At 39.4% G+C, this 12,279-nt stretch overlaps 1 protein-coding gene across 8 annotated transcripts in view; it reads left to right on the forward strand.

The window, feature by feature from the left end:
• The window catches only part of NDST2 (N-deacetylase and N-sulfotransferase 2), a 136,875-nt gene that overhangs the window by 53,583 nt on the left and 71,013 nt on the right, over positions 1–12,279 (forward strand). The gene's annotated exons all lie outside the window — the stretch shown is intronic.

A 12,279-nucleotide genomic window follows, 5' to 3' on the forward strand; every position in this document is an offset into this window, starting at 1 on the left:
ATCGTGCAATTTTGATCTTCAACTGTTTGTTTTACAGCTGTTTCAAGAAAAACTTCTTATAAAAAAATTGTTTATAAATAAAATGTTTGTGGAAAAGCAGTGTTAAAAGTGTTAACATTTTGGTGGAGGAAGCACCTGCATTCAAAATGTCTTGCATGTTCAGTCTTAAGGTAGCATTTTTCAGACCTGTTTTCAGCTGAAAAGTGACCGTTCTTTTCCTTTGTGAAAGAAGTGATAAAACTGCATCCATGTTCATTATGTTAAAATACAGACATATGTTAAGATGAGGACAAATTGGAATTTCAGTGCTGTTTCTCGGAAGCAAAAAGGCAGTTAATTTTCTAAACATTGTGTCTATAATGTTTTTCCTCGATTAGGACTGCTGGTTTGTCATAGATACCTTGTGCATAACCAGAGACTGTTATGCTGCCTTTATAGTTAGGTGATGAAGATGTGAATTATGAAATAGGTGCAGCTGCATTTGAAGCCTGTGTTTTACATTCAAAGAAATAGTATGCACAAATGGATTCCTAGACAGGGTGATTGATTTCCCAGAGTTCTGCTTTTTCTGTTTGCTTTTTTTACTGCAACAAAATTCATGTATTTATGGTTGACTTCTAAAATGATACTTAATATGCAAGAAATTCCGGATTTTGATTGTACTACAGCCCTTTGTGCAAAATCAGTATATCTTCAAGTCTGCTTTCCCCCCCCCAATTGTGTTGTTCCTTTACAATAAATATCTTTAGGTACAGTTAGAGCTAATTCTAAATTTCATCTGTACAGATAATTTGAGAGCTACAAAAACTACATATGAAAAAATTAAATCTTTTGTTCCTCTGTATTTATCCTTACTCCCATCATCCCTGTAAAGTTTGAGTATGTAAGCCCTAGCATGCTCTGAAAGTCTGTAAACCTCCATTCTGTTAGAACTAGGAAGTTCATAATTGAGATGTAAATGCTCTTTACTGGCTAAATCTTTAACCTGTCCTAGACTTTTTCCTGAGCTTAGTCATTCAGGACACAAATCATGAAGGGCATCAAAGGTCAAAAATAACAGCTTGAGCTTATTTGTGTGAGCTCGCTGAAAACATGTAGCCTCAGTCTTCCCATACCATTCAGGGCGCTTCAGCTGTGTCTCAGAGTAAAAGTGAGTTCTTCATCATTTAACTGCATTTATTTTGTGGTTGTGGCTTCGTGCTTCAGTGTAGAACAGAACAGCTGATCATGCTGAGTAACTGTTGTTTCTACCCTTTAAATTTCCTTTCTACCCCTGCAGAAACTTTGGAGCAGTTATAAATTCCAGAAAACTAAGAGGAAAAAAGCCTCAGCCTGAGTGTATGCCTTCTCTTCCATTTTTTGCATAAGAGAAACAAAGTTGGCCTTGAAGTGTACTTGAACTTGAGAATGATAAATGTGGGATATCTTTGTCAGTGATGGAGGGATGTTTGAGAGTAGGTGGCCTTCCACTGGGAAGTCTGGCCTCAGCCTCCACATACTTGCTCCTAGACTTTTGCTCCAAATGCTTTAGCTAAACTTCATTGCCAGGGCCTGCTCAGCAAGGGAGCAGTTTTGTGTGGGCAGGACCCCGGGCATACAGAAAGATTATGCACTGAACCCTGCAAATTCCCTGTGAGCTCTCTTACTGGGAAGAAATGAAGGGATCAGTCAGCGTGATCAGGGGCTAAAGAGAGATGGTAGTTAAGAAGGGACGGGAAGGAGCCAAAACAGATAAGTAAGTGGAATGGGAAGAAAACGGAGGGGCAAGATAGCCTTGCCTTTAAAGGTGATGAACCTTAAATTTTCCTGCTGAGTATCCCAAAGGCAAGAATGAACTTTTCCAGCTAGAAACGTAGTTACTGTCTAATGGCCATATTCTGTCCTTGATCCTCATGCAAACCTTCTAGTGATGCCAATGGAGGATGCTATGGAGGATGGGGGGGTACATGGTTGCTATGCTGTAGGTACAGCAATTGAGTGCTGTCTGGCCTATGGCACAGAGCTAGTGGGGAAAGTGTCTTTATAGTTTTCAAAAGAAGGCTGTGATAGAACTTATCATGTCATATGAAGTGTTAATATCTCTCACTGATTAGCAACAGCTGCTTACATGCAAAATGTATGCTAGTGGAAAAAGGAAACGTGATCCAGCTTTTTTTTAATGTTCTCATGACAAGAAAGTGCTTCTTAACTGGAAGCAAGAAAGCCCAGCTTTTGGGTGCTGTATTAGCCAATCTGCAAAAGGATTTAATGTATTTTGGCTCTCATTTGAACCTTGTTCTTTTTAAGCCTAGGCAGAATTGTCAAGTCTGGTTTTTAGGTCAGTGCTGTTCCTTATGCTGCACAGACAGGTACACCAGTGACTGAGACTTCTTAGGTGTAACAAAACAGCACATCAGGTAGTCCTGGTATGCAGGCTGTGTATTCTACAGTGCTATGTCAGTAAATAATAGGTTACTGATTAATTTATGGTAGCTAGTCTTTTTCTAGTTTGTCTCAATAGCAGAGAAGATTTTCATGTTTAGCTTTGCTTTAAAGTAGATTTAGCTTTACTCTTCAGTGGAAAACAACTGAATACACCTGCTTAAATTTCTGTAATGAAACCATCTTTCATATGGAAAACAAATTTTCCGTATTGTTAAGTAGCTTATTTCCCTTAACTATGGCAATTTCTGTCTTTGGATTTTGAGCTCCATTCCAGATTCAAGCATGTCTGAGCCGAATCAGTTTGTGGGAAAATGTTTAGGCAGTTTATAATCCACCACAGATTTGAAACATGGCTCTGATGAAGCCTTGCGCTGTAGTGCATAGCTTTGGTGCTGTGGGTGTTAGAAAATTGTATGCTACTGCAGACGGATATGGAGAGACACCCTTCTAAAATAAATACAGGTGTCTACTGGAGAAAAGTCTTCCAGGGATGTGAAACAGATGAGTTTCCTTTCCCTGTGTAAGCAAGCCCTTAGATGATAAGGTTTGCTGCAGACTTCTAGCAAGATGCGGAAACATTGAAAGGCAAAATGTAAATGCACTACTGCTGGTAGCTGCAGGGTACCACCCTAAGCAGCTCAGAAGGCGGCTAAACACGACTGGAAAAAAATGGCGAGTAGTTGTTTTGGAACCTGGCATGATGGTGCCTCTCCACCTTTGTTAAGAGACAAATAACAATTGGATGTTTGATGTTGTTTATAAATGTGAGTGAGAAGACTGCAGTCTTGAATAGAAAATAATAATAGCACAGTTAAAAATTACTGTCGCGTGAACTATTTTCTTGTACCACAGTCTGTGTTCTTTGCAGTTGTATAAGTAGTTTCTAGGCATTCATTCTAGTGCTGTTAATATTCTGTTCTTTTCTATTTGACAAAATATATCTGACTAAGGCTTGATCTTAATTGTCTTTATTCCTTTGGCTTCTTGCTTCTTAAAGGAAAAAAATAATCCAACAATTATTTTGTACAAGGTCAAACGCATTTGCTGCTGAAGGGATCTCTTTAGAGGACTTTGTTGCTTCTACCTCATTCACATGAATAAATGAACACAGAGGCTTGGTATTGTGAAAGTAGTAAATATACATCCTTCATTTGCAGTCTCCAAAATATGTTGGTCAGAGTTACCCTTCAAGGTTTTGCCAGCATACCTGTGTTTTGTTAAGATTCTGCAGAAATAACCCTTAGTTGTCATACAAATTCTATGCTAGATTCGGTTAGATAACCACCAAAAACGTGCTTCTACCAGTATAGCTTGTTTTTTCAAGGAACTGGTATTAGCTGTTCTGGCAAAATAACTTTTTTGCCTGTGTAAACCACATCTCGACTAGGCAGATTTGCTAGTATAGCTATTTTAGCAAAGCCTTTCTACTGTAGAAAAGACCTTATTGATAATAGTGCGAGGTTCCCACAGTAGATGAAAGGCACAATACAAAGGGTTTTACAAACATGAATTAAGCTTCACAACACCCTTGTAAAAGAAATCATTCTTCTACCTTGCCAAAGTCTAGTTTCTTTTAATATGAGATGTTTTGCAGGGATGGGAAGGAAGGGTAGAAGATTCAGAGTTGAGGGAATTAATGTCTGGTAGCATTGATAAACTAAACAAATTTCTAACCTGTTGGAATCCCCTGCCATCTCTGTCTGATGTTTAAAATGTCCTAGCAAAATCAGTGGTTTAGAGTATCAAATTTCTGGTTTCACCTGATCTTTGATAGTATGAGGAGTGCTGACGCTTGGCAGTTCCTTTCTTCCTGAAAACCTGAAGCTGGCTTTTGTGTATGTGGTGTTTTCATTAATACTGGTTGTAACTACAGTGTTCTCTCTGGCTGATTTTTATTAGAATCTTACAGTTTCATACTGTTCCTGTAGTTCAGGTTATGAACAGCTTACACAGTTAAGGCATCTCAAAGGGAACGGAGAGAGGAACAAAACTATAGATTTATGTACAAGAATGATTTTAAAGTCAAGTTACTTGAAAATTAGAGTAGTCTGATACTGATTTTGCCCATGTGATCTGAATTCAGATATTTTTGTGTGTTAATTATCATGTAGTCTTTAATTACATTATCGCATTCTATTTATTCCCTTTCATCTCTTAGGGAACAAGGAACAGCAGAACTTTACTAGGATGTAGGTTAATTTTCTTCTTTACTATTTACCAGTATTGCTTTTGAATTCAGCCTGTAAACTTTTGGGGCAGGCTCAGGCCATTCTGCAGTCCTCTGTTAAACACCATGGCCTGGATTCTTTATTAATACATGTGTCAAAAATTTAAGCAAGCTGTGCAATTTATTCTCTTCCCAGTTCAGGGCCTTTATGTGATGGTAATTGTTTTCACAAACAAGGTATCTTTCCTCACCAAGTGTAGTGAGGGACTCGCTTTTGAAAAGCTGTCACAGATCTCCTGAAATCTGGGTGATGGTGGAGACACCTGGGCTGACTGTGTTCCCTGTCCTAACCCTTCCTGCATGCTAGGGGAAGTTCCAGTAACTGTTTGGCAGTGTGTTCGATTGTCCAAGAGGTACTTGATCTAATAGGAGTATTTTTGTGCTCTGTTTCCACAGCAACAGCACACTTGCTGTTTTTTTCCCCTCTCAAGGTGGCTGTTGCTTTGAGAATTGGAACTGTGGAAAAGCTTGGACTTCTTGTCCCCTGTTGAGATTTCAGCTTGTAGAGGTCAGGAGTGGAAGGAGTAGGATGGGAAGAGTGTGACTCTCAGCAGAGCTGGTGTGATTATGAAGTGACAGTGGAAGGAATATGAGTCCTATTTAATTGTGCAGTTTAGCGTTAATAAAATGATTGTGTTGAAAGTCATGGCTCTTTCTAAGCTCTGCAAATGAAAGGCTTGGGACTGAGACATTAGCAATGAGGATTTTAGCTCTCTGCATGTGCTCTTGTTATCATATAGGACCCACTTCCACTTCATGCATGCGTTCATGCACAGTACAAAACCAGGTGTACATTTTTCTGTCCACCTGCTTATAGACACTTTTTGTGTGCATGTCACATTAAGAAACCTATTCTGCTGTCTCACAGCATTTGTCCTAGCGTTGTGGGGAAGGGACATGTTATGTTTAATTGCTCCACCGAAAATAGGAAGTAAATGTTAATCCATCTCTTGGGCATGGTACCTCCTGTAAGTAGTAAGAGACTTCCCTTCAAACTGAAGTACACTTGCCTGTCTCAACATCTGCTGCTGTGCGGAGGACTAAAAAGCTTTCAACTCCTTAAATACTTCCATAGATCAGCCCCTTGTTATCATTTAAAGGTGGGTAGGAACAGAAGCATATGGTTTGATACTGGTATCTTGCTGGGGTTGGCTTTTTTAATCTGTAGTTAAGAAAGCAGATTCTTCTTATATGGGTGCCTAATGCAAGCCTAAATACAATTTATTTATTTTTTCAACTGTTTTATTTTGCTTCTTCCCTTGTATCCTGGTCCTAAGAACTGAACTGTTATCTTTTCCTGCAGAGCGTGTAATTTGTGGTACTGAGCTGTTCCTTGTGATTTTCTTTGTCTCCTTTACTCCTCTTCCCTTTCTTAGGAATTGGATGTTCTAGGAACATTGTAGTAAGTGCTGTTCTGCTCTTAACGCACTCATTAACTGAGTATGTCGTGGAATAATTTAAAATTCCATTTAATTTAAAATTCAGATAAATCAATTATATTATTAATATTGGATTCAGGAATCTCCCTGCCTTTTGGAGTCAATATCTAAAGCAGTATCTGTCACTGTGTTATGCTTTTGCAGTAAAGGCTTCTGCTTGATGTCAGAGTGTGGTGGCTCTTCACTATCAGTATTTTAGTTCCTAGTAGTTTTGAGTCATGATGCCAGAAGTTTTATATTTTTCTCGGACAAATAGTAAGTGGATGTGTTGACTGGCAAAATCAATGGCTAATGGGTGAAACCACATAATCTGGGGTTATCATGGAAAGGCACGTTGTTGTCGTGGTTTTAGCCCAGCCGGTAACAAAGAACCACGCGGCCGCTCGCTCACTCCTCCCGCCCCCCTCCGGTGGGATGGGGGGAAGACGGAGGAGAGAAGAGAAAAAAAAAACCTGGAACCTCGAGGGTTGAGATAAAGGCAGTTTACTGGGACAACACAAAGGAATTACAACAACAACAACGGTACTAATGAACGAGTATACAAAAAGAGTGATGCACAGTGCAACTGCTCACCACCCGGGACCCGACGCTCCGCCACTTCCCCCACCGAAAGAAGGATCTACCCCCCGGCCCGCTCCCTATATATATACTGAGCATGATGTCACATGGTATGGAATAGCTCCTTGGCTAGTTCAGGTCAGCTGCCCCGGCTATGCCCCCCACCTTTCAGGTTTCTGTAAAAATTAACTCTATCTCAGCTGAACCCAGGACAGTTGTTTATAGCCATCTTTACAGTGCTGAGGCCAGAAATTCACTGATGCTTATCCATATAAAATGTAAAAAGCTGTTCAGGATTATGTATCCAAGTCAGAAATGTCATAGATGTACAAAAGCCAGAAATTAATTAAAATACCTTTTATTACTTTATAATTATAAGCTTATCTGGATGTACTTTTCTTGTTAAAGATCTTATATTTAGTTCAAAGATGAAGAGGATTCCAGTACTGAACCTTTTTAAAATTGAAAATGAAGTTTATGATTTCAAGTCTTGCATTGTTTGACTTCAGCTCTTTCTTGTTGTATCTAGCTCTTTTTGACGGCACATTGAACAAACTGTACATTTTAGTTTACTCAAGAACTTGTTTATTGAAAGACCAGAGTGTAAAATTCCATGTCTGTTTAACATTCAGTAATTTACCATTAAGCTACTTGACACAAGTTAAAATTTATGTTAATACTGTCTTGATTAAACAGCACTCATTATTACTCACTGTGATTTGGACAAATTGGTTTCCTAGCAGATGTCTCAATAAAGGAGCCATCCTACTATAGCATGTCCAAATTAAGCTGAGTGTATTGGAGTAATGTTTTGCACTTACATATAGCATCTTTCATTTCAAAGCACTTCACGTAATCCTGTATGATATTGGGAAAACATATAATGACCAAAGCAAATTTATACATTTTAAAGAGCTACAGGACATTTTATAACTTCAACAGATGTCTTGTATTACAATTTTTAGTGTTCAGAACAAAATAGTTGTCTAGTGGTTTCTAACACGGACCTCAGTTAATATAGCTTGCAGAAGGTGCTTAACCCTCCAAAGGTTGGAACAGTTGCCTCTACAGATATTAAATACTTCAAACCACAGCTTCAAACTACTTTTAAGTCATCCTTTCCAGCCAGTCTTAGAATCTTTAGTGCTCTTCAAGCCTCTCCTCATATTGTTTTATCACCACAGAAAATATTGGTGATTTCCCATCTTTCCCTTCAGTTATTCTTTGGTGCCTACTTGCAGCATCACGTAAAACTCCTGTCATGTGGGCTTTGCGAAACTAACTGAAAATGGAAGTGCAGAGGGTTTTTTGTTTTTTTTTTAATGCAGTGTTAGGTTCATAGGTATGGGTTAAGACATTCCTCCTTAAGTCCTCAGGATTTGTTTTTATGTATTTTGTTACTTCAGTTTATGTATGCAGGGAAAGCTGATACAAATCATAATTGTGCATATGCAAATTAAGGATTTTCTACGTTCAAATTGTTTACCTGTAACGTGCTTTTTCAGCTCCTATTTTCCAGCCTTTCCAGCATTCGGAAATTGTATTATAGTTGCAATGTAGTGCAAAGCAGGTATCTGACACATGACACCGAACAAGTCCCTGTCTAATTTTTTTTCTGTTTAAGAATTGGACTAATCATGTTGTGCATTTACTTAATGGTTACATTTATCAATTGTATTTTACAGATAGCATAACTGAGAGCAGACACTGAAGGCAATTTGCCCAAGATGCCAGTATTTCCTGTAATTCTGGTTGTGTTTTCCTGATTTGATTTGGAATGATTCAATTAAGAACTATATGTAATTTCATAGATGTGTGATGTTAGTATCAAGTTTGTGGCTCATCAGATAACGTTCAGGCTCACCATTTCCCTCCGTGTGTGCACCTGCCTGGGTTTTCTTGTAACCACAACTCATTTTATTTCCAGATTTTCGCAAGCTTAATATATGGGCCATCTAGTAGGGTCGATGTCCGTGTTATGTTACAAGGTGAATAGTTTAGTTGGATTTCAGCCATCCTTTAAAGCAAAAAGTACTTTTTCCAAATATTAAAACTATTTCTTGCATTTGTTAGGTCTTTATATAACTCAAAGGCAGTTGAAACGATTTTATTTAAACCACAGATGTAATATTTCAGTGCTGAAGGCAAAAGCTAAAGAAGTGGAGGAGCAATTGACAACAGGCTGAGAAGGTGGAGGAGCTAGTTGGCATAGCCAGAAGGCTGTGGGGGCCACTCCCCTCCTGGCCCCTTTTGACTCTCAAGTCCCTGTAGTCTGTTGGCTGCATTGCTGGTGGGGAGATGCCAGACATGAGAGCTTTGAGTTTGATTTAGCGCTAGTACTGTAACATTTAAAGGAAATGAAGGATTCGGCAAGTGAGAACTGGTGAGAGATCCAGTGAAGGCTTTCTGAGGCATTAATGGTCATTGCAGTGGAGTCCTCTTATATTATTCATGCCCTTTGAGCTTTTAGCCAAGCTAAGCACTCAGCGCTCAAGTGTGATAGTAGGAGGTAAAAGGAAATTAACCCTGTAGCGATATATTGAAGGTTTCTTGCCAAAGTAATAATTTTGGCAGTGTGTTTAGGGGATAGAATCATGTCTAAGAGAGGGGAAAACAGATTTCAACTCTGAACTCATCTAAGAAAGTGCTCAAGAGTACTCTGCAGTGAAGCGATAGAAAGACTACTTGAACCTATATGTAAGTCCTAGGGTCCCTTCCTGCCTTATCCTTCCTTGTCAAAGTATGTCTTCCAAGTTTCAAAAGAAGCTGCAAAATGAGTTAGTACTCAAAGCTTTCCAATGATGCTATGGAAAGCTTTGCTGTAGAAGGCTTCAGCATGTTAAGTCTGACTCTAGTAGCCAAGACTTCTCAATGATTTGTAGATCAGGTACCAGAAATCTGTACGTGAATTCCAGTTTGAGTCTGTAGATGTTACTGTGTTTGTGATTGTTTCTTTGAACATGTTTTCCTTAGGTAAACTCCTTATGTGTAGGATTCTTCTTTTCTTCCTCTCCCTCCTACCATTTTTAATTTATCCCATCGTTACATACAGTAGGACTGTGTGCTCGAGGGGACTTTTAGGAAGGGTTCAGAAACGAGGAGGCTTTTAGTGCAGTGGATCTATATTGGTAATTGATCTGGGATGTTTGTGCTGGAGTGGGCTCTTATATCCAGCTTCTACTCCCTGTCTATCTCCCAGCTCTTCTGAGGATTCACAGCAAGTATCCAGAATGTAAAACAGATCATTGCAAACTGGTGGAGAATGACCTCACTCAGAGGCTAAGAGGTACTTTGGGAAGGGAGTGAAGAAAGTGACTGTAAATAGAAATCCTTTGCTGGTGCATAAGCTTAAGGATGTCTAAACTTCGATATACCGTACATAGCTTTTGTAGCTCGGACTAAAATATATTACTTTGGAGGCAGGGAAGGTAACTCCTGGTGGAAAAATGCAATACCTGTGCCAGGTACTGGTTAACTTGTGGGCACGGAACACAGATTTCCCCATGTGCTCACAAACTCTTTATATCCAGACGACTCCTTTTTCTTTCCCACTTACAGAAAATCACGTTCAAGCATAATATTTTTAAAAGCAAATTATTACTTAGAAGCACAAGGTCTGTGGCTTTTAGGTAAAAGATAATTCTGAAAATTTTACCCTGGAAAGTATATGTCTTCTAGATTGGAGGGAGCTGTTTTGGTTTTGTTGGAGCCAAGAATTTGATGCATTTGCCACTTGACATAAGACTTAAGAATAATTTGATTAAAAGACTGTGCCTTGGAGTCCAGCAGTCTGGAATAAAGGGTCTCAGTGAACAGTGTATCTTCCATGCTCTGGTTTTCAGGAGAGACTAAAAGTGTTTGGGCCACAGCAATGAGGACCAGGAGGAAAATGATACATAAACCACAGTGATTAGTACCAGTCTGGGTATCATAACCACACCCAGGACCCTTGAGAGACAGAAAGGAGAAGAGTTTTAAAAAAAAAAAAAAAAAAAAAGTCATTCTTGTGAAGATTGTTCCTCTGGGATTATGCTCTTGATTGTGCAGCCGCATAACTGCATCTTAAATGTGCTGTTGCAATTTTACCCCTTGGACATTTTTCAGGCTACTAAACATTTCTTTTGCTGGCAGATATCAGCAATACATGTTCTTGAGATCCAAATGTTACTAATAGCAGCCTTTGAGTGATGATTGAGAAACTGTGATGGAAGCTTTGCCTTACTTTTAAAGTATGCTAAGCATTTGATAGTTAAGCAGTTAAACCCTTCTGGACATTGGTTCAACTACAGCATTTCCTTATAACTATTGCTGATGGCAGATAATTTTCCTGATGTGGTGTTTTTGCTTCAGTGTCAATTAAGATGTACAATCAGTAACTGAATACAGTAAAAAAGAAGCTGGAAGTTCCAGAAAGTCTTTGTTGAAGGGCTCTAGCATTTCAGGCTTTTCCACCGCTTGCCTGTCATCTCATGACACAGAGCCTGTTACAATAGCTCTGTCCACAGTTAATTTTGTGAACGATTGCAAAAATTCCTGTATTGTTTTGTCCTTCTGTAGGAAATACTTTCAGATTCCTTGTAAGCTGCTTATTTTAAAAAAACCTCTGTGGTGTTACAGCCTCTAAAACAGCATGAACAGGTGCAGTCAGGCATGAACCCCACTGAGCCCTCCCAGCTCAGTTAGTGGTAGCGGGGGTCTCCGTTCACCTCCACCAGGTGTACAGCAGGAGAGCCATGCTTGGATTTCAGTCCAGCCTTCAGTTCCCCCCACCAGCAATTGTGAAGGCGCCTGCGGAGCCACTGGGCTAAGGGTGCAAGCCTGTGACTTGAAACAAAGAAGCTATGTGCTTAGCCTCCATTGCAGTTAGTAAAAAGGGGAAGAGATGGGGAAATAAAAAGCAGTAGTCTAAGGATGAGAGAGCAGGGAAACACCACTCCTCTCTGTCAGAAGTGTGACAGGTAAGTCCTGCTCTGGAGAGCAGGTAAGCTTAGCGTGGGAAATAAGGGGGAGGAACTGCAGAGACTGGGTTTTGCATAAAGCATGCTGACTCCGTTTGAGTATTCGGCATGCCTGCTATGCTTAATAATGTTGGTATTTAAATAGTTTTAAGCAGGCTTTGAAGTTAGAGCCATGTTGAGTTAAGGTAGAGGTCAGTGTGTTGTAACTGTTGGCTGAGCATTGATAACAACTTTGTGTACTTTTACGTTTTTTAAGCTAGTTGACAAAAACCAGAAAATTTAGGAGTATGATTTTTAATCGAAAATTTAGTAATTATGGCACTTTTATGTGGCAAAACCCCAACAAATCGCAGAAGGCTGTTATTTTTCTTTATCCATAGTACTTTTCTTCATGGCCTAATTGAACATGTGAAATGCAACTCTTGGGCTTGGATTTTTCCTCCAGCATGCAGAGAAGCGTGTATTTATGGTTTTAAATTTTGAACCATGCTTGTCAAGTGTTTTAAAGCAAGGAAATCCAAGGCAAGAGGGAAATGGGTATCTCCCATTGGAATCGGCATATAGGCATAATGGCTGTGCCTGGGAAACTGGTACAGAGCAGCACTTCACGCTACAACCCCTGCAGGCACTGGCAGCAGTGAAACAGAGGAAATTTTAAAGAGTATCGGTGTAG

Source organism: Buteo buteo, chromosome 4, assembly GCF_964188355.1.
Source record: "Buteo buteo chromosome 4, bButBut1.hap1.1, whole genome shotgun sequence".
In the NCBI taxonomy this organism is placed as follows: Eukaryota; Metazoa; Chordata; class Aves; order Accipitriformes; family Accipitridae; genus Buteo; species Buteo buteo.